Here is a 21630-nt window from a genome sequence, read left to right as displayed (position 1 = left end):
TGTAATACATATACTCTTTTCTTCTCAATATATCTGTATACTATGTGTTGACAATGAAAGTATCTTAGTATTAACAATTCTAGTTTCTTTTGGGGCAGTGAATATACATTGTGCATGTTGTAAAACTACAAATCCAATAACTAGCCTTTTGAATAGAAAATTTTGTAGCTGGATTTTTATCACCAGTATCTTCAAAAATTATTTCAGGCAATTAAATTTAATTTCTGATGTCTCGAGTTCTTAAGATCTCAAGAATCAATTTTAAGTGTATTCAGAAATAGATTTTTTTCATTCAAGAAATAATAATATCTTAGCATTGGGCCAAATGATAGCAAATTGGTATGGTTTGTGAGGGCAGAGGAGAAAGTACGATTACAGGGTCTGGACTACTACATTTTAAGCAGAGGAAGACATTTTTTTGTTTTACATGTGAAATACATAAAAAAACTGAAACCAAAAGCTAGGAATAAGTTAGGCTATTAATAAATACATTGTGTCAAGAAGGTAACAGTAGGGCTTCCCTGGTGGCGCAGTGGTTGAGAGTCCGCCTGCTGATGCAGGGGACACGGGTTCGTGCCCCGGTCTGGGAAGATCCCACATGCCGCGGAGCGGCTGGGCCCGTGAGCCATGGCCACTGAGCCTGCGCGTCCGGAGCCTGTGCTCCGCAACGGGAGAGACCACAGCAGTGAGAGGCCCGTGTAACACAGGAAAAAAAAAAAAAAAAAAAGGTAACAGTAATTGTACCTTATGGCATTCACAAGTAATATAGTTGCTGTATAGGAAGCCACTCCCCAAGTTAATGAGCTTAGTTAAAATGCTTCTTTATTGGTTTTATGCTGCTAATTTGTGAATATACTGATGCATTAATCCCATCTGTGACATTTGTCTAAAACTTATTTTTATGAGCCCCTTTTATAGCTGTGACCATTAATTCAGAAACTTGATTTATACTTCTAAAATAAGAGTTCATTTGGTCATGACCTGAAACCTTTCTCTCCAGAAATCTAGATGGAATTCTGATCCTTGTGTTTCAGGAGCAGCGTCCCTTCATTACTCACTTGTTTATTTCATTTGCTCTTTCATAGTGCCATGCTTGAATTATTTTCTCTTCTTTTGTTTGTTTTTATTTTTCTTCATTTCACCTGAATTCGTTAATTTGTGGTTATTGTTGGCCAGCATGTATTTGAAAATAGTGAATTCTGTTTACCCCCCCTCATAAATGGAGAAGTTGGAGAGCTTGTGGGATTGGCTGTCTGTCTGCTTCTCTTCTGTCTCTGTCCTCCTCTTATCTCTAGTTCTGACACATCCCTTTTGTACTTTAGATTTATGTTGTCCAAACCCTTCTTGATGTGACCCACACCTGGCTAGTCCATGGTTAATACCACTGTCCACACAGTCACCTAAGCCGAGGGGTCACTTTTGAGTGTTTCAGCTTTACTGCCTTTTTTTTTTTTTTCCTATACTGTCAGTCACCAGATACATCAAGAAGTATCTATTAGGAAAAAATGGAATCTGTCTTCCTATTCCCATCTTTTTTGCCCTTTTCTGTTGTATTCTAAGTTTGTATACAATTTATCTTTTTAGTCCTTATCTCTCACCTCAGCAATTTAGATAGTCCATCGACTTTCATTGTGTACTCCTAAAGTCCATTCTCCACCTCACCAATCAGGTTGGTCTGTCTGACCTTGTTCCTGCTCAGAACTCTTCTATTGCATCCAATTATTGACCTCAATATATCTTGGCGCCCTATGGGTATTTCAAGGATTCTTTGAGAATCTCCTCAGGCAAGTGGGTAGGACTCTGGTGCTCTACCTTGTCAGCCAGGGTTACTTTGATTTCAGTCTGTTTTCCTTTTGGGGATTAAGCATAAAGATTCATTCTTCAGAAGAAGATCCACTGCTAAACAGATTTCAGATTTGATATTGTTCCCTCAGAGTGGCCATCCCTGATCACCCTAACTCAGCAGGGCCTCCTCTGGTTTTCTCTGTCACTATACCCCCTTTATTGCCTTCACAGCACTAAATCACAACTGCTTAGTTTATATTTGGATGGATGGATGTGGGAACACACACCCACACATACCACACACCAGCATTGGATCCTAACCTTCCCAAGGGCACAAAGCTTTGTTTTATTCACTAAATTATCCTTTTTGTACCTGACATGATGCTTCCACACCGTGATTAGACCATTTATATTTATTAGTGACTTGGTTGGGTTTAAATATATCTTGAGGTTGTTTCCTATTTGTCCCATCTGTTTTCCCTTCCTCCTTTGCCTTCTTTTGGATTAGTTGTATATTTTTTAGTATTCTAATTTATTCTACTATTGGCTTATTATCTCTCTCTTTTAAAAATTAGTTGCTCTTGGGTTTACAAAATGAATTTCAACTTACAGTCTACTTTCAAATAATAGCATAATATTTTATGTAGAATGTAGGGACTTGAAACTTTATACTTCTGTTTCTCCTCTCCATCCTTTCTGCTATTGTAGTCAAATGTTTTATTTCTACATGCATTATAAACCTGATAGTACGTTGTTAAGCAGTTTTGCATTAAGCAGTCAGTTAACGTAAAGAAAATTTAAAACGAGAAATAAAAGGACTTTTTCTGGGACTTCCTGGTGGTGCAGTAGATAAGAATCTGCCTGCAGGGGACCCAGGTTCAAGCCCTGGTCGGGGAGGATCCCACATGCTGTGGAGCAACTAAGCCCGTGGGCCAGAACTACTAAGCCTGTGCTCTAGAGCCTGCGAGCCACAACTACTGAGCCTGCGTGCCACAACTACTGAAGCACGCGTGCCTAGAGCCCATGCTCCACAACAAGAGAAGCCACCACAATGAGAAGCCTACACACTGCAAGGAAGAGTAGCGCCCGCTCACCTAGAGAAAGCCCACGCGTGGCAATGAAGATGAAACATCTGTGTTCATTTTTATCTTTGTTCCTCTGTATGTAACTTATCATTTATCATTTTCTTCAACTGCTTTTGAGATTTTTCTCTTTGTCGTTGGTTTTCAGCAGTTTGCGTATGGTATGCCTTGGCATATTCCAACATATATTAGACTATTTGATGTTGTTCCAAAGGTCTCTGAGGCTTTGTGCATTTTTTTCCCTTTTATCATCTGGACTTCACTTTGGAGAGTTACTATTTCCATTTCTCCAAGTTCACTGGTCTTTTCTTCTGCAGAATCTAATCTTTTCTTGGTCCCACCCATTAAATTTATTGTTTTAGGTGTTTTATCTCTCATAGTTCTGTTTGAGTCTATTTTTAGTTCTTCTATTTTCTCCTCATAGAAAAGAAGCTCATTAGAGACTCAGATCCAGGATTTTTATTGGGGCTGATGACATGGCACATACCCAGTTTTAGACTCCCTGAAGGAAAAGCAGTTGTTCAGCGTAAACTATATTGTTTGTACCAACAATTTAGTCATGGTGAGCCACTCTTATCATGGGAATGGTGGGCTTCTCTTAAAATTTAAGATATTGGATGCTAGCCAAGGGCCAATCTTGTAAGCAGGCCTTTCAAACACTATCAGTCAAGCCTGCTAGGTTAACTCTTCTGTATAGTGTGAGAGTTGTCTCTTCTCTTTTATTTAATCATTTGTTTATATAAGTATAGACTCAGTGGCTATTTATGTTATACTTTGGGTTGTATTCCCAAACTACATTGTTTATTTTGTTGCTCAGAGTGTTAGCTTTGGCTGTTGGCAGCTCTATCACTTGGCTCCCATATCCCTTTGACATACCCACATTATTTCGTGTTTTGAGTCCTTTCTCACTTACTGGCCCTACAAGATGTTCCAGGCTAATCTTGTATGTTCCATGCTCTAGCCCTAGAATCAGTCATTTCTCCAAGGAGCTCGGCTTTCTTTTTGTAATGAAGTTTTAAAATGTTAAATCAAATTCATGGTAGAAAATTTGGGAAATAGAGAAAGAAAAAGTAGAATTAAGTGCACTGAAAAGTAAATGTTAACTACTGTTAAATTATAGATAATTATTGTTAATTTTTTGTTGTATTTAATACAACATAACAGAATATGAAGTGATTTTTACAGTCTTCTCTGTTTTTTCTTTTTTGCATTTCATGTGTGGTGTTAATACCTAATAGACCTGAGAGCATCTTTCCTTCCATACCTAAAGCTTTTCGATCTCTTTTCTAAACTCCAGAAGAGATGAGGACTTTCTGAGGAGGCTGAAATGTGTGGGGACTGTGAAAGGCTCTAGGAGTGATAGGATATTTGATATCTTATGTAGAAAAATTTGCTAAGTTTCTATATTTTCCATAATATGGTTGTTTGGATACCAGTTTAATAATTTCTAGATATTTTTAAAGGTGTTAATATAAGGAATGATCCATTATATTTGTACTCTTCCTAAGAATGTTAATAATTGAAGACTTTTATTTCCTTTTGGGTTGGTAGAACATTAAATTCTAGTAGATTATATTGTATGATATAGTCAGTTAAATCCAAACTTCATTTTTTATTAAAGAACATTTTGTTTGGATCCATTTAGAACATATCTAAATGGCAGTATTTTTATAGGATTTACTGAGAAGTTTTCCTGGTACACATTCTCGTGGTTTACTAGGATGTACCACTATCTATCCTCTACTTAGAAATGTAAAGCAAGTAACCAATTCATGAATCCTTAAAATGCCAGTGAAAAGGGCATAGAATTAAATGGAAATAGATTAAAAGAAAGAAGGACACCTACTTTCTAATTCCCTGGGGGCAAGAGGACTGTCACAGTCATCTTTTGTACCCAGAGTGCTTCACAGTATCTGGCCCATGCCAAGAGGACCGCAGCAAAGGCTGATAATATTGAAACTGTATTTCTTTAAAATGTTCTAAATCTTATCGTTTTGAAAGCATTCTTCAATATTACAGTCTGAAAGGTGGAGAGGAGTTGTTGAAGGAAATTATACAGAGTAGATTTTTCTGCTTTGCTCAGGATGTGCCATCAAGAAATGATTTGTGCTGCTACCTTTTTATGGTGATGAGACAAAAAAATATATATATGAATGATGCAACTTGGAGAATTCTGAATTTATAGAAAGAATAAAGTAGAAGACTGACATTTTGACTGGCTTTTTGTCAAGCTTGCAAGAGCTTTAGGCTGTGTGTTTGTTTCTGTGATTAATTGCTAGGTTAAGCATAGAGAGATCACTTGAAGAATGATAGGAGTATTATTATTTGTGTAATTTAAAAATTTGCTGAATAGTTGAGGGATTGAGAAAGCATTTGGAATACAGTGGGACTCTGCCCCAGTCTTCTGAAAGAATTGTTGGGTGCGTATGTAGTTCTCCTAGTTACTATGTCAGCAAATTTGGGTGATGAATGTTTGGCAAGGGTTAGAAAGGAGATTCTTAATCCATTAATGTTTGTTAGTTGTGATTAAGAGTTGGAATAGGGCTTCCCTGGTGGTGCAGTGGTTGAGAGTCCGCCTGCCGATGCAGGGGACGCGGGTTCGTGCCCAGGTCCGGGAAGATCCCACGTGCCGCGGAGCAACTGGGCCCGTGAGCCATGGCCGCTGCGCCTGCGCGTCCGGAGCCTGTGCTCCGCAACGGGAGAGACCACGACAGTGAGAGGCCCGCGTGCGGCAAAAAAAAAAAAAAAAAGAGTTGGAATAATAATGCTACTTATTTTATTTTTTTACATTTCAGGATAAAGCTCAGAACCCAGGCTCTGCCCACATGGGCCTGTTGAATTATTCTCTGTATAAATGGAAAACGCAATTTTCACTCCCCCTCTGTCTACAAGGAAGTCCTAGTGTAAATGGAACTTCCAAAATAAGCCCTGAAATTAATTTTTATGCATCTATGTCTCCAAGAAACTATTGATTTGCTTTGGCTGTATACACATAGTAACAGACTCATTAGGTATAAGAGAAACTTTAGGTTTTGATTTATTCTTTTAGATCCATGTACACAGAACTTCAGCAGAAGAAAATCCTGTTTTAAGGTTGTGAGAAAATCACCTATTATTTAACCCCCATCCCTTAAAAAAAGTATCCTACTCTGACATTCTGTATGACAGTTGGTTTTGCTTGTTATAGTTTATAAAGATTTACTAAGAATGAACCCTGGTTACTTTAGTGGGACATTATAGTCAAATAGTATTAAGTAGTTTTCAAGATTTGTGTAAGACTAAAAGTCTTATTAGCTCAGTAGGGGTAGAAAAACTATGGTAGCTCAGTAGGGGTAGAAAAACTATGGTTAAATATCTGTGTGTATGCCTTCTAACTTGTCTGCTTGCTGACATGGTTCAGTTCTGAGTCTTGGCATTTACTGGTGTAGTCTCTTTGGGTCTAGATCAGCTTATTCCCTGAATCTGTTAACAGCTGTTTGATGAAAAGAGGATTGTATTGTCATATCACTTTGGGGAATAATTTAACTAAAAAGAGAAATTGAACTGGTTTGTATATAACCGAGAGCCTTTTGTTTGTTGACATATGTTGTTAATGTACAAGAATGGATGTAGTAGGCAGTGTTTTTGGACTGTGGAATACCCTTTATTCATGCAACTCCATGAGGCATTTGTGTTCCATTAGGCCAGGGGAAACCTTGCTCTTACCTGATCCTGAGATGTCTCTGATCAAGATGTGCCCAAACAACAGTATTGTGGTATTGGAGTTCTGCCTGGTTAGCCTTTGTGGCCCTGGTTTAAATTTAGATTTTGGACTTGTTCAGGGGTAGGAATGGCCACGGACTTATTCCAGAGTTCCTGGACTACTCTGAAGAAAAATACAAGCTTTAAATGACGTTCTCAATACTACTATTACCGCTGAATGTGTCTTAATGAATATGATTATCTTTATCCCTTGGTGTATGATACTTGTGCGTAGAAGGCTATATTCTTTTAGCTTTTAATACAGTACTTAGCCATTTGGCTATGAATGAGTTTATTCAGTTATGACTTTGATCACTGAATTTACTTATTTCTTGTGGTATTTAAAGGATTAAAAAATATAGGTGTATGAATACAAATGTATTACCACATATGGAAAAACACCCCCCCCAACCTTCAAAGTCACAGTAAACTAATTGTGAGGTCAAGACATTTTTCTTCAGATATTAACATAAAATATTATTTGTCAGGTTTGATTTTAGAGTTTTTCTACTTTTTGAAGAGCAGTCAGGCTTTCAATAGTGTCAGTTTTCCATTTAAAAATATCTTTTATAGGGTAAAGTTTTTAAAACGTGCATTTTATTTGGCCAGAGGATTTCTTGCTATTCATTGATATTCTGACTATAAGATTTTCAGGGGAATTATGCGCTATGTTAAGAATAGAAGACCCTATGTTTTAAAATAATCCCATTATTTAAATAGAGTTCTCGCTTTTGAATAAGTTGCCTGTAGCAGAGGAAACTTTGTCCTGAGCTGAGCAGTTTTAGAGGCTGATGGAAGCTCAGCCACGGTGTTCATTACATCATCCTTTCATTCCATTAGCCAGCGTTCTCTCTGGTGGGTTAAGTGAGGCAGTGGACTCTGCATCATCGTAAACACGCTGAGAAAGTCACCACTTACTGCCTGGGCGTGTGGAGGAGAGGACAGAATTTACTACTAAAATCACATCACCTAGAGAACACTGGTTGGAGTGGGATAGATACCACCGATGTTTTTTTGGCGGGGGAGGGGGTCAGCTATTACAGGAAGAGCCTTAAAGATCTTATGCTAGATCCAAATTCATTTCTTATTTCGAAGGCTCACAGCTAGTGAGAAAAGTTGGCATCCAAGGGCAGAGCTCTACCCTTGTCTGTTTACTAGCAGTAGTGACTACACTGAAAGCAGCGTCAAAACTGATAACAGGGACATAAACAGAGCTGATGACTGCGGCCACGTGTATATCTACAGCAAGAAAGGTGAGGGTGTCCTTCAGAGCACTCGTGATAAACTTGTAAGCTTTTATTCAGCTGGATAGTTCATCTGCATTCAGCAGCGTTTCCACTATAGTTGTGCGTCACTGTGAGACTGCATGGTAATGAAGCCGAGGCACTGTGGGCCAAAACTCTGCTGCCTGTGAGAGCCGAAGGGACAGCGGCTCGGAGAGAGAGCAACAAATCTATTGCTGCTGCTACTGCTGCTGTTGCAGCCAGTTGGGACACACTGTTGAGTCTACAGGATTCTGTGTTTTTTTGAAATTAGCATAAAGTCCTTGTTAAAGTCCTGGAGCAGCAGCTGTAAGTATATTTGCCTAAATAGGCGAAATGCTGAGGTATGATCATTGCCATTCCTTGCATGCTAATTCCTTTGCCCAATTCAAATAGAAGTAAAGCTGTTGAAAATAACATGAAGAATACTTTCTTGAATAGTAATCAGTAAGATAGATAGAAAAACCTAGATGTGCACACACTGGGCAGTTGTAGTATGGGTAGTTAAATATTCTTTGACCAGCCTTGGCTTTTCTTGTTAATTTGTGTCATTCTGGCAAAGTTTCTCTCCATTGGTCAAAAATGGGGAAAAAAGATGACGAACAGACTCTAATCTCTGTCTGCAGGGTTATCGGATACCAGTACTCTTCCATAGTTCTGTTAGCACAAAATGTTTGAAGCAACATCAGCTAGCTTAGGGCATCAGATAGTGTAATATAACACTCGTAATTTTCCCCTAGTCCTATGATTGAAGTTACATTGAATAATTTTCATATGTGGTGAATTTTCTGATAAAGAGCATTCAGGATGATGTACTTGTATTTCAGAGTTCACAGTTAAGTCATTACAACTAATATCATTGAGCTCTTATTTTATTAACTCCTTTCCTAATATGTGGATTTAGCAGAAACACTGATTTTGTTCAGTCTTCCCAGTGATTTCCAATGGCACGTTTCTCTGAAGCTCTCAAAACACTTCTGGAAATTATTTATCACCATAGTCTGTTTTTCTATTCTTTTCTTTCTTTTTTCTGTGAAAATTACCTTAATAAAATGATACCAGGCTAATGAAGTAAGCAAGCAAAGATTCTGCTATAATGTCTGTTTTGCGCAAAGAAAATTGAAGTATAGAAAAGCTGTGACTTTTCCAAGGTCATATGGTGGCAAAGAACTGGAATTAGAACCCAGGTGTTCTTGCTCCCAACTGTGCTGCCGCTGCCTGAGCAAACTAATGAATAAAATATGAGAGACTAAATTTAAAAATTTTTTCCTGCTAACTCTCTAACCAAAATATTTGATGTAGTTTTGTTTTGTAATCAAATAATATAAAAGAGCAAATGTTGATATGGGGGGGGAACCTCTTAAAACTTTATAGAATGTAATTTGAGGAGACTTGTATTATGCCAAGTATGCTGCATTTACAATCTCTGTTTTTCTTTTATTTTTGATTTGTAAGTAATGCTTCCATATGGAGATATTGTTGTACCAGATGGCAGAAAATTATCTTAGTGTGAGGAAAGTTTCTAAGTGAATATACATAGTTAAAATAGTGGGAGAATTATAATCACTGACTAATTTAAATTAAATACTTTTACTACTTAAAAGGATACTATAGAATATATTTTTACTAAAATAAACTAGACTCTGGTTTCTAATCATTTTTTTCCCCATTCCCTCTTCTTCGCCCTCCTTCCCCCATCCTCACCATGTACTTTTTTAAAAATAGAAAGACGGTTTTATAGTGAGAATGAAGCTATAAATGGGTTCTTATAGAGGAACAGTGTATTAGATTATATCACAGCAACTTGTCCTGTAAAAACTTAGTTTGTTTAGATGCTTGTGCACTGTGTGGTTACTTTGTTTTGTGACCATTTAAACATTTCTACATGTCATTGCCTGAACCCTGTAACCAGCCACAGCCAAATCTCATGTAGTCATATTCCCTGAACCCAAGAGTGAACCCAAAACCGATGTTTTGTAAAGCCTTTATTGTTAGCTGTTAGTAAAATAGTGATTCAGTTTGTGGGTATCCCATTCCCCTTGGGCATTCATAGTATAAACCTCTTGAAGATGTTTTTATAGTTATAAAGCAGTTGGTTAATATTGAAAAGAAGTGACAAGTCTCACTGTTCAGTAAGGTCCTAACCATGTCTGCCCTAGTCCTGGAAAGTGGGAGCATGTTTTTATTTCACCAGCATCTGTGGATGCCTTTTTTTTTTTTTTTTCCACCTAGCCCTATTGTATTTAAAAAGAGAGACAGGATTAGAATACTTTTAAGGCCCTAGAAAAGGACAGTGGTTATCTGTCTCTTCCTAGGGATGTTTTCATGATACCAACACTTGAATCAGCCAATGTTTAATGAACATATACTGTTCTGTAACAAATAGGCATGATGTTTGATCATAAGGAACTTCTAGTTTACTTAGAGAGAGGGAATATACATGAAAAGTTCACAGTAAGGCAGTTAAATGAAGGATGCATTATGACTTACCAAATTTCTGGTATATACAACAGACAGAGGGAGTACAAGGATGGAAGGAATCATATTGAACCATAGGGGGTGGAGAAGACTTAACTTAGCAGGAAAGGAGTTCATTGGAGTTTAGTTTTGAATGATAGGATGCTCACCATGTAGGCAGCACAGCCGTCCACATTCTCCCTGAGCCAGAAACCAGGGGTGAGGGAACACCCCTCTCTCAGCCCTCATTCACCAAGAACTTGTCATTCTACCTTCTAAAGCATCCGTAGTCTCTCCTGCCTTCTGTCTACAGCCAGTTAACCTGCCTTAGTTCAGCCCTCTGCCTTCAGTATCACCTGGGTTATTGCCATTGCTTCTTTTTTGTCCTCTCTGCATCTTTCCCATTGCTGCCAAGGGTTCCTTCTAAAAGCCTGCTCCTAGAGTCTCTCCCCTCCTTACTTCACAGTTTTCCTGTCCCCTGTGTGATGAATCTTTTCGTCATCCAGCCCCTGCTCACCTTGTCAGTCTCCTCTCATGCCATATTCATCCAATTCCTGGAGCATGCTATGCCTTCATATTTGCAGCTGCCTTTGCCTAGAATTCGCCTCCTACCCCTTGCCCCTTTGTCTGCTTCAGAGTGAAATCTTACTCATGTTTGAAGACCCTCCCTTTCTTGAGTCAGCCAGATAGTAAATGCTTCCCCAGGTCTGTTCTTCACTTTAACATTACCGTATCATTACACTTAGCTGGCTATTCATGTCTTCCTCTGCTACTTAAGTATAAGCTCCTAGAGGTCATAGGTTGATTGTGGTTTTGTTCTTCTTTGTATACTTAATGCTTAGTTGACTTCTGGTAAATGTGCAGGCAACTAAGATAAAGCTTAGGGCTGCAGTCATTTTTGTTGGAATGGCTTAATAATAGGAAAGAAGGCAGGAGGATAAATATACGAGCCCTCTTAGACTATGTAATTATTATTATATTACTGATGTTTCTCAGGGGAACAGTTCCTGAGGCAAGAATGCATAAAAGGATACCTCAGTGATTAAAAAAATAATAATAACATTTTATGATATTCTATTTAGTGAATTCCTTGGGAAAAACTGAGAAAAACTTGATTTATTTATAGCTTTTAGGGAGAAAACAGAAATGGAAAGTAATTTTTCCATTAAATAAGTTATGTATTTCAAATATTGCCCCTATCCAAAGAAAAAATGAAAAAGAGACAAAAATCTGATTTTTGTTATTGAAAACAACTTAATAGCAGTGTATATTATATTTCTTTATCATTAAATATGATAATGTTTCATGTTTATAAGATATGTTTGCCATGATTTGTATTAGTGTTCAGTGCTACATTTTATATTAATTGCTAGAGGCCCTCTGGTTTCAAGGCCTGCTTAGCCGGCAGAATGTTGATGCAGTGCTGCTGAAGTTTGATTATAGTTGAGCTTATTTCTTTCAGTAACAACAATGAAGTGACATTCATATGGCCTAAATTCAGGATTTTGTCTTTGTGCCAACAGTTTTAGGCATTACTTCCTTTAAAAACGGAATCAGGAACATTCTGTTAAACCAGCTGTGTAGTGAAGACGTTATCATTTTAATGATTGGCTTAGTTCCCTAAAATTGATAAGACAAGGCAAAATTCAGTACTGAGATCTATCTAGTCATTTATCTGCAATGTAAGGTCACAGATGCATTTATTATCAATATACTACCTTTCATAAATATATATTAATTTATAGAATTTATTTTGCATACATGATTTTATGAGAGCTAGTGTTTCAAAGAATTTAGTTTTTATCACAGACATAGAAGAAATAAATTGACTTATTTTAACCACAATTTTATAAATTAAAATGTGAATAAGATATAGTGTGTTAAGAAATTAAATTTGCATAATTTACTTGAATTTTTACACAGTGAAAAAAATTCATAAACAGAGTTTTTAATGCTCAGACATTTTTCCTGGATTACAAAAATAGTAAAAGCCAAACCCTAAAAGCACAATTATGCAATCATCTAATTTCAGTTGAAATCTGTGTTATTTGCTTAAAATAATACATACCATTTATTGAAGTACTTTGGGTCTGGTATTGTGTTAAGTACATATTGTAAATGTGCATGTGTGTGTGTGTATGTGTATGTACAATCACATATACACATACTTTTATTAAATCTCGTGTTATCCTGCAAATCTGAGAACTATTATTATTGCTGCTTTTAAAAAAAAACAGCTTTATTGTGATATAATTCACACACCATAAAATTCATCCTTTTAAAGTGTGTGATTCAGTAGTTTTTAGTGTATTCAGAGTTGTACAATGATCACCACTTTCTAATTGCTGAACATTTTTATCACACCAAAAGGAAACCTCATACCTATAATCTAACTTCTGTTTCTGTGGATATGCCTCTTCTGGACATTTCATATATGTGGAATCATACTATAGGTGTTCTCTTGTGACTGTCTTCTTTCACTTACCATATTTCCAAGGTTCATCCATTTGTAGCATATATTGGGACCTCATTACTTTTCGTGGCTGAGTAATATTCCATTGTATGAATATACCACATTTTGTTTATCCATTCATCAGTTGATAAATTGCCATTTTTATAGTAGAGTAAAAGGGGGCTCAGATAAGTTAAAGTGCACAAAGAACCCCCCCCCAATAAACCAGATACACATACACACACTCAGACTTTTTATCCAACTAACTTCTTTTAATCCTTCATATTTCAATTTAAAGATTTCCTTGATCTAGTGAGACTTTAGCAAAATGTGAAGGAAGAAATAGTTAACAATTTCGGGGAGCGTGTGGGTGGGTAGAAGGGATATGATGTGCTGGGGTGGTGGGAGGAAATATGACCAGTTTGGCTGGAGCAGAGAGGTATGGGGCCAGTAATGGGAATGAGCTGCAAAGGTCGGCAGGGGCCAGACCATGCAGAATCTTGAAGACTGTCTTATAGATTTTGGTCTTAAACGTAAAACACATGGGAAGTCATTGATGGCCTTTGTGACACTGGGTGGGGTGATTTCATTAGACTTCCATTTTTCATGGGATGGGGACAGAAAAGGGGGAAGAGAGAGGGGTGCAGCATTTGTAGGGAGATGCATTAGGTTGCTATTACAGTAGACCAGATGTGAGATAAAGGCGGAACAAATGTTATTTCTTTAGCAAACATGTATGTAATGCCTACCACATGGGTGGGTGGGTGCTCTTCTAAATGCTTTACAAAATACTAACTCACTTAATCATGGATATGGGGACTATTTAAGACTAGGAACAATAGGTCTTGGGGTAGATATGGGAGGTAAAGGAGATTTTTAACTAGGCTTCTATAAAATGAATTTGGTAGGGTAATTTATGTTTTCATTGACATTAACTTTAGAGATGTATCCATGGGTCATAGTGAAAAAGAATCACCTACTGCTTAGTACCCAGATACCCTCTCATCCCTCAGAAAAATCTGTCTGCTTTAAAAAATGAAGCCTAGACAAGGCAGCCAACTCAGTGCGCTGTTAAGGGAACAGTGTGAAGTCTGTGATGGTCCCTGAGTTTGGAATTCTGAGCTGCAGATAATCATTGAATTTAGGAATCATGAGCCTGCTTTCTCCAATTTTATTTTAAATTTTCTGACTCCTTAAGCTAGGTTTACTTCATTTGACAAAAGACAGATTTTATCTTCAAGTCTAAACATTTTGTGTTGTGAGAAGTACAGCTGATTATCTGACTCATTAAGTATTTGGTTTCATAATTTGTTTTAAATTTGATACATAGTCTAATAATTAGATAGGAAATTTGAAATCAGGAAACTGCAACACAGATGGTCACAGTATTCCTAGGTGTCTGAGAGTATTCAAAAAGGTCAGTGTAATATGTATGGTAGGTTTCAGACCCACTATTCCATAAATCCTGATGTCACAGCCTTTTCCTGTTTGTACCTTCTATTGTAGTCACGTGTAGACTCAGTCTTACATCAGACCCTGGGTCCAATCCTATGCTAAGATGGGACGTTGGTTTGGGAGAGCCCAAGTTCACTAGTCTAGACAGCTCAGCATCAGCCTAACCTCACCATGAGTTTTGGCTTGGTTTTATTCATCAGTTCCAATGTCTGGGCTGCTACCCATTCTTGTGTCAAAGGCTCCACCTCTAATAATGGTACTTCTTCCTTCCTGAGCCTTGCCTTGTCAAAATCTTTGGTATTCCATTTCTTCCAAATATGAGACCCTGCTTTGCCCTTCAAGAGAATGAAGTTCTCTTCCGAAAACAAAAGTAAAACTGGATGAGAATCAAGTTCTGCTGACATACCTTTTTAATGATTAAACCCACCTCCCTAGGTGCATGGCCATATATATCCTGTTCTTAGACTTTGCATTACGAATCTGTCTCATTGCCATATCTCTTGTTATTTCTTGGATTCCCTGGTGCTTTTTACCTGTTATCAGACTCTTTTAGATACCACATTCTGCCTCCATTACTAGATTTTTCATTACCTTCAGTGTTGCTGATATTCAGCTATAATGAATCCTTAACGGCTGTACTGGTATTTACAGGCAGAAGCTGTTCTGACTGTCCCTCTGTCCTGATTGCTGAATATTTTAAATATAACATCTGACAGGTATCTGTCCTGTTATAGTGTTTATACCCCAAATCATTGAGTTTTAGACTGTTTCACTACTGGCCAAACCCTTAGACTTCTTTTCTGGAGGTAACCATGTTTACAATCTCATTATCACATTGAAAAGTCATAGTTGCTTAACATTTTGCAGGATGGAATGGGCTGTGTTCTCTTAATTATTCCTCCTCCTCATCTGTTAATGCAGGATGTTACAGGACAGTGCCTGTTATTTCTGAAAATTTTATTTTGGGTCCACTAGTTGGTTTTTTTTATGCATGCTATTTTTAAAAATTTTGCTAACGTGAGTGAAATTTTAAGGGTTTTTTTTGATGAGTATTTATTTTATTTTATTTTATTTATTTATTTATTTATTTTTTCTGTATGTGGGCCTCTCACTGTTGTGGCCTCTCCCGTTGTGGAGCACAGGCTCCGGACGTGCAGGCTTAGCGGCCATGGCTCACGGGCCTAGCTGCTCCGCGGCATATGGGATCTTCCCAGACCGGGGCACGAACCCGTGTCCCCTGCAACGGCAGGTGGATTCTCAACCACTGCACCACCAGGGAAGCCCTATTTTATTTTTTTAAATAATTCTTTTTTTAAGGCATATATATTTTTAAATTAATGAATTAATTAATTTGGCTGTGTTGGGTCTTAGTTGCAGCACATGGGCTCTCCCTTGCTACATGCGTGATCTTTCGCAGTGCGCAGGCTTCTCTCTAGTTTTGGAATGCGGACTTTGTTGCCCTGTGGCATGTGGGATCATAGCTCCCCGACCTGGGATTGAGCCTGTGTCCCCAGCTGATCTGTTATCCATTTTCCTTCCATAGCCTTTAACACTTCTTCTCTTTTAAAAAAATTTTATTTGTTTATTTGGTTGCACTGGGTCTTAGTTATGGCTCACTGGCTCCTTAGTTGTGGCATGTGAACTCTTAGTTGAGGCATGCACGTGGTATCTAGTTCCCTGACCAGGGGTTGAACCCGGACCCCTGCATTGGGAGAGCGGAGTCCTAACCACTGTGCCACCAGGGAAGTCCCTAACACTTCTTTTTGAAATTATTTTTGCTTGCTCTTAAGTTGGCTTAACCTTTCCTTGTTGTCTATAAACCTTTCACCGTCATGGCGATCGGAGTAGACTAAATCACCTCTCTGGATGCACTTGGTGCAGGTCAGCTGCTGGCGGGTGGTACTGCACAGTGGACACCGCTTGACCGCCATGTACAGCGCCTCCTCGTTGTCCCTGGAGTCTACCAGGTCCCGGGTTAACGGCTGGGGCCTGCAGGCAGGAGCCTCCGGTGCCCTGGCTCCCTTCCCACTGGGAGATGCCATGATGGCCTGAGAGCAGAGCCAGTCACATGGGATTTTGTTTTCAACCAGGTGAATCTTAAGGGTTTTTACAAAAAGAGAAATCCCTTTGAATGGGGAAGGCTATAGAAACCAAATTCTGAATTGTCAGACTTGTTTCTACTAGAAGATGATGAATTATAAATGTGATGGTACTTCATAGTAGAAAATCATATGAAATGTTTTAGAAGTTATATTTTTCAGTTGTATATATTGATCCATGTGACGCAGAAAGTAGCTCGCAAAGGCATTCATAAAAATTGAAGAATAAATTAATGTCCATTAACATGCAGTATAGTAACAATGTAACATAATAACAAATAACAGATTTACATTGCATTTAATGGCTCTCTTTTGTTTAAAATAAGATTCACTGATGTTTATAGCAGCTTTATTCATAATTGCCACAACTCAGCAACCAAGATGTCCTTGAGTAGGTAAATGAATAAACTGTGGTACATCCAGACTATGGAATATTATCCAGTGGTAAAATGAAATGAGCTATCAAGCCATGAAAAGACATGGAGAAAGCAAAATTGCATATTATTAAGTGAAAGAAGCCAGCCTAAAAGGCTACGTAGTGTATGTTTCCAACTATATGACATTCTGGAAAAGGCAAAATTATGGAGACAGTAAAATGAGGAGTGCTTGCCAGGGGCTGGGGAGAGGGAGAGATGAGTAGGTGGCGCACAGAGGATTTTTAGGGCAATGGAACTGCTCTGTATGATACTACAGTGATGGATACATTTGTTCAGATCTATGGAATGTACAACACAAAGAGTGAACCCTAATATAAACTATGGATTTTGGGGTGATGATGTGTCGATATAGATTCATGAACTGTAGCAAATGTACCAGGAGATGTTGATAATGGGGGAAGGATGCATGTGTGGGAGCAGGAGGTTTATGGGAAATCTCTGTCCCTTCCTCTCGATTTAGCTGTGAGCCTAAAGCTGCTCTTAAAAAATTGTTTAAAAAAAAAAAAGTTGCAGAAAATTCATGTAAAATTTTGGAGCAGTATATGAATGAGCCATTTTTATCGTAGGGAGACTATGGAAGAAAAGAAAATAATGTTCCAACAAAATGGCTGTAGTAATATTCCTGAAGGTAATTAGTGGTGCATTTTTATGCAGAGTACAGAGGCACTGGATTACCATGGTTTGATATATAAGAGCCTAGTAATGGTTCAAATATAAAGTAGTCCCTTCAGCTGCTGTGTGAAGTTGATATTTCATCTGCTAACAGGAGGGGATAACTGTGAAGGAAGACTTTTCAGGAGTTTATGAAGACTGTTACTAGGACCTAAACTTAAAATTTAGCTATGCAGAAAAAGGATGGGGGGATTACTTTTAGTAGTGATGGGATTTGATGGGTAGACTAGATATGGAATACAGGGCAGAGGGAGGAATCAGTGAAGTTTAGATCATTGAAAGTTTACCGTTTGAAATCACAGCTAATGAAAGGCAGAGGATTGATTGGGCACCAAGATATGTGGTTTGGGTCACAGACAGTGAGTAAAGTGAAGTGGCTGAAACCCTGAGAGAGAAATCAGTTCATCAAGGTTTCTAGTATGAACTGGGAGAACTATATATGACTTAAAAAAAATTTTTATTTATTTGTTTTTATTTTTGGTTGTGTTGGGTCTTCATTGCAGCGCGTGGGCTTCTCATTGTTGTGGCTTCTCTTGCAGAGCACGGGCTCTAGGTGCGCGGGCTTCAGTAGTTGTGGCTTGTGGGCTCTAGAGCACAGGCTCAGTAGTTGTGGCACATGGGATCTTCCTGGGCCAGGGCTTGAACCCATGTCACCTGCATTGGCAGGAGGATTCTTAACCACTGCTCCACCAGGGAAGTCCTCTGTATGACTTTTTAAAATTAGGTTTTTTAGTTATCTTATGAACAATCCTTCACTTTGCTTCCTAGGGCTTTGTCCCTGACACGCATTCATTTAACTCTCTCTGAATTGCTTGATGGATATTATTTGTGGTATTATATAAGTAGGTTTCCTTGTTTACGGTGTTTTTCAAAGTTTAGCATCAGAATTAGTTTTAAATAAAATCATTGAATAGAACCAACTGTTCTGCTTTAGAAGAATAGTGGAAGGCAGTGGTTTTTACCCTGGCTGCACAGTAGAGCCACATTAGGGAGTTTTCAAAAACATACAGATGCCTGGGCCTCCCTCCAAAGATTTTGATTCTGATTTAAGGAATTGCCAGAGAAGGCTGGCAAAGACCAGCATCAGGTCAGAAAACTTGACTTAGCCAGAATGCTGCGAGTGGATATGAAATCTTTTCCAGAGGGCAGAATTGTTATAAACAGTCTGACAGAGACAAGCTTTTATGTTTGCCAATTTACTAATTTACAGTGAGAAATACGCCAAGTGAATGAATGTTAATGCTGGAGCTGGCAGACCATTCTTTGCTCTCCTGTGAGGTAGGTCATAAAAGCTAAATTGTAATCAGGAAGTTGCGTGGAAGAGCCTAAAGATCTAAGAAATTTATATCTGTCATGCTCTGCTATAGGGGCCAGAATACTCATCCTTTTGTCCACTCTACTGGACTGTACTTAGGTGGACATGACACTTCCATCAGCAGTGTGCTAAGTGTTAATTTCCCTATACCTTGCCAGCAGTAGATCCAATTATTCTTTGTAATATTTGGCACAAATTTAACATTTGTGTATAAAATGAAAGCTCACTGCTAGTTTAATTTTCATTTTCTGGGCATTACAAAGTTTGAATATTTTTTCATATGTTTGTTGTCAGATTGTTCTTTTTTTTTGCGTTTCGCCGGCCTCTCACTGTTGTGGCCTCTCCCGTTGCGGAGCATAGGCTCCAGACGTGCAGGCTCAGCGGCCATGGCTCACGGGCCCAGCCGCTCCGCATCATGTGGGAACTTCCCGGACCGGGGCACGAACCCGCGTCCCCTGCATCGGCAGGTGGACTCTCAACCACTGCGCCACCAGGGAAGCCCTCAGATTGGTTCTTATGTGAATTGTCTAATTATGTCTTTTGCCATTTTCTTCTCTGTTGTGTTGTCTTTTTTTATAAATTTGTAAGAGCTCTTTTAATATTTTATATTTTCTGTCATCTGCATTCTATTTTTTCCCTGACTTTGTCCTTTCTTGTTAATGGTATCATTTGCCTTATAAATATTTAAAAATTTTATTTGGTTGAGTACATTCATCTTTTTCTTTCTCTCTTTCTTTTTAAAATAATTTTGGGCTTTCTATCTTGGCTAAAAGTCTCCTTTCTCCTGGATTATACATGTTGACTTTGAAATTTTTTTTCTAAGACTTTAAAACATTTTTACTTCATATCCATCTGGAATTTGGCTTTTGAATATATTATGTTTATTTTTCTGCAGATGAGTAGGAATATAGTCCAACATTATTACTAAATAAATCATTCCCTTCCCTCTAATTTTTCTTATGTTGAATTCTTATTCTGGGATTTTTGGGAGGTTCTCTAATCTTTTATATTAATCTAATTTATCTGTACTTAATATTCACTAAGTTGATTACTTTTACATTGTGTTCTGTTAGAGTCATTATATATATATACCCATTTTACTAAGTTTTTATTAATTGAAGTATATTTGATGTACAATATTACATAAGTTACAGGTGTACAATTTTTAAAGGTTGTACTCTATAGTCACAAAATATTGGCTATATTCCCTGTGTTGTACATGGTATCCTTGTAGCTTATTTATGTGTAATGGTTTGTACCTCTTAATCCCCTACCACTATATTGCCTCTCTCTCCCCTTCCCTCTCCCCACTGGTAACCACTAGTTTGTTCTCTATATCTGTGAGTCTGCTTCTTTTTTGTTATATTCACTAGTTAGTTGTATTTTAGATTCCACATATAAGTAATATCATACAGTATTTGTCTTTCTCTGTCTGATTTACTTCTCCTAGCATAATGTCCTCCAGGTCCATCCATGTTGTTGCAAATGGCAAAATTTCATTCTTTTTTATGGGTGAGTAGTATTCTGTATACACATACTTACATATATATATGTGTGTATATATATATATATATATATATGTATATACACCATATCTTCTTTATCTATTCATCTGTTGGTGGACACTTAGGTTGCTTCCATGTCTTGGCAATTGTTATCAATGCTGCTATGAACATTGGGGTGCCACGTATCTTTTTGAATTCGTGTTTTTGCCTTTTTCAGATATATACCCAGGAGTGGAATTGCTTGGTCATATGGTAATTCTATTTTTAGATTTTTGAGAAACCTCCATATTGTTTTCCACAGTGGCTGCACCAATTTACATTCCCACCAACAGTGTACAAGGGTTCTCTTTTCTCCATGTCCTTGCCAACGTTTGTTATTTGTGGTCTTTTGGATGATAGCCATTCTGACAGGTGTAAGATGATATCTCAGTGTGATTTTGATTTGCATTTCCCTGGTGATTAGTGATGTTCACCATTTTATGTTATATTTTGATACATGTTTTGATTATAGTTATAATTTGTTCTGATTATAGTTATCTTCTGATTTAGAGAATAGTGTCTGTATTCTTTTTAAATAATTTTTTTTTAGCTGTTCTTAGGTATTTATTCCTCCTAGTATATTCTAAGATAATTTTATCCAATACAACCTAAACAAAATAGTACTGAAATCTTAAGTGGAATTTTACTAATTAATATATTAATTTTGTGAGAATTGGCACATAATAACAAATGCTTTTATCTGTAAGTATGTCCTTACCTTTGTTCATGTCTTCTTTCTATGTTCTTTAAGAAGTTCTTGAATTTTCCTTTAAGTCCTATGCTTTTTTATTAAATGTATCCCTACCTATTTATATTTGTGAATAGGTTTTTCATTCCTACATAATTGCTAGTTAATAAAGAAATTTCATGTCTTCTTTTCAATATTTATAACAATGATTTCATTTTCTTGTATTATTGCATTTACTTATATCATCCCATAACCTTCAGGATGGTGTTGAATAATAAAGCAAGAATCAGCATCTTCGTTTAATTTGTTTTAATTGAAATAGATTTGGTGTTTTGAAACCTATAATAATATTTGCTGCTGGTGAGTGGTAAATATTTTGTTTGTTTCCTTTGTCTCTGGCTGCTGGATACCAGTAGGTGTGCAGTTATATTTCTTTGTCAGCTAATTAAGTGTGTGAGCCATACAGCTACAGTACTATTTTAAAGTGTAATCCCAAGAGTGATGGAAGGGAAAGCAGGCTCAGTCTCTGTGAGCCTTAGTTAGCTATCAATTAAGATATTAAGAGGAAGCCCCTTTGTTCTTGGTTTGTTTAAGTCATATCAGCCTCAGGGGTATGGAGGATTCAGCCCACCTATTCAGAT

At 37.6% G+C, this 21630-nt stretch overlaps 1 protein-coding gene across 4 annotated transcripts in view; it reads left to right on the top strand.

Moving 5' to 3' along the window:
* FRYL (FRY like transcription coactivator) overlaps positions 1-21630 on the top strand; it is a 246900-nt gene that overhangs the window by 79301 nt on the left and 145969 nt on the right. The window contains exon 1 of one of the 4 annotated variants that reach the window (XM_067036072.1): positions 8120-8179. The exons of the other annotated variants lie outside the window; for them this stretch is intronic. The gene's annotated coding sequence lies outside the window, so the exon portion shown is untranslated. Of the gene's footprint in view, positions 1-8119; positions 8180-21630 lie in introns of those variants that run through there. 4 annotated transcript variants of the gene reach the window in all.

This window comes from Kogia breviceps, chromosome 6, assembly GCF_026419965.1.
Source record: "Kogia breviceps isolate mKogBre1 chromosome 6, mKogBre1 haplotype 1, whole genome shotgun sequence".
Classification (NCBI taxonomy): Eukaryota; Metazoa; Chordata; class Mammalia; order Artiodactyla; family Physeteridae; genus Kogia; species Kogia breviceps.
The sequence above is the reverse complement of the archived record's forward strand: the minus strand, read 5'-3'. Positions and strand labels throughout refer to the sequence as shown.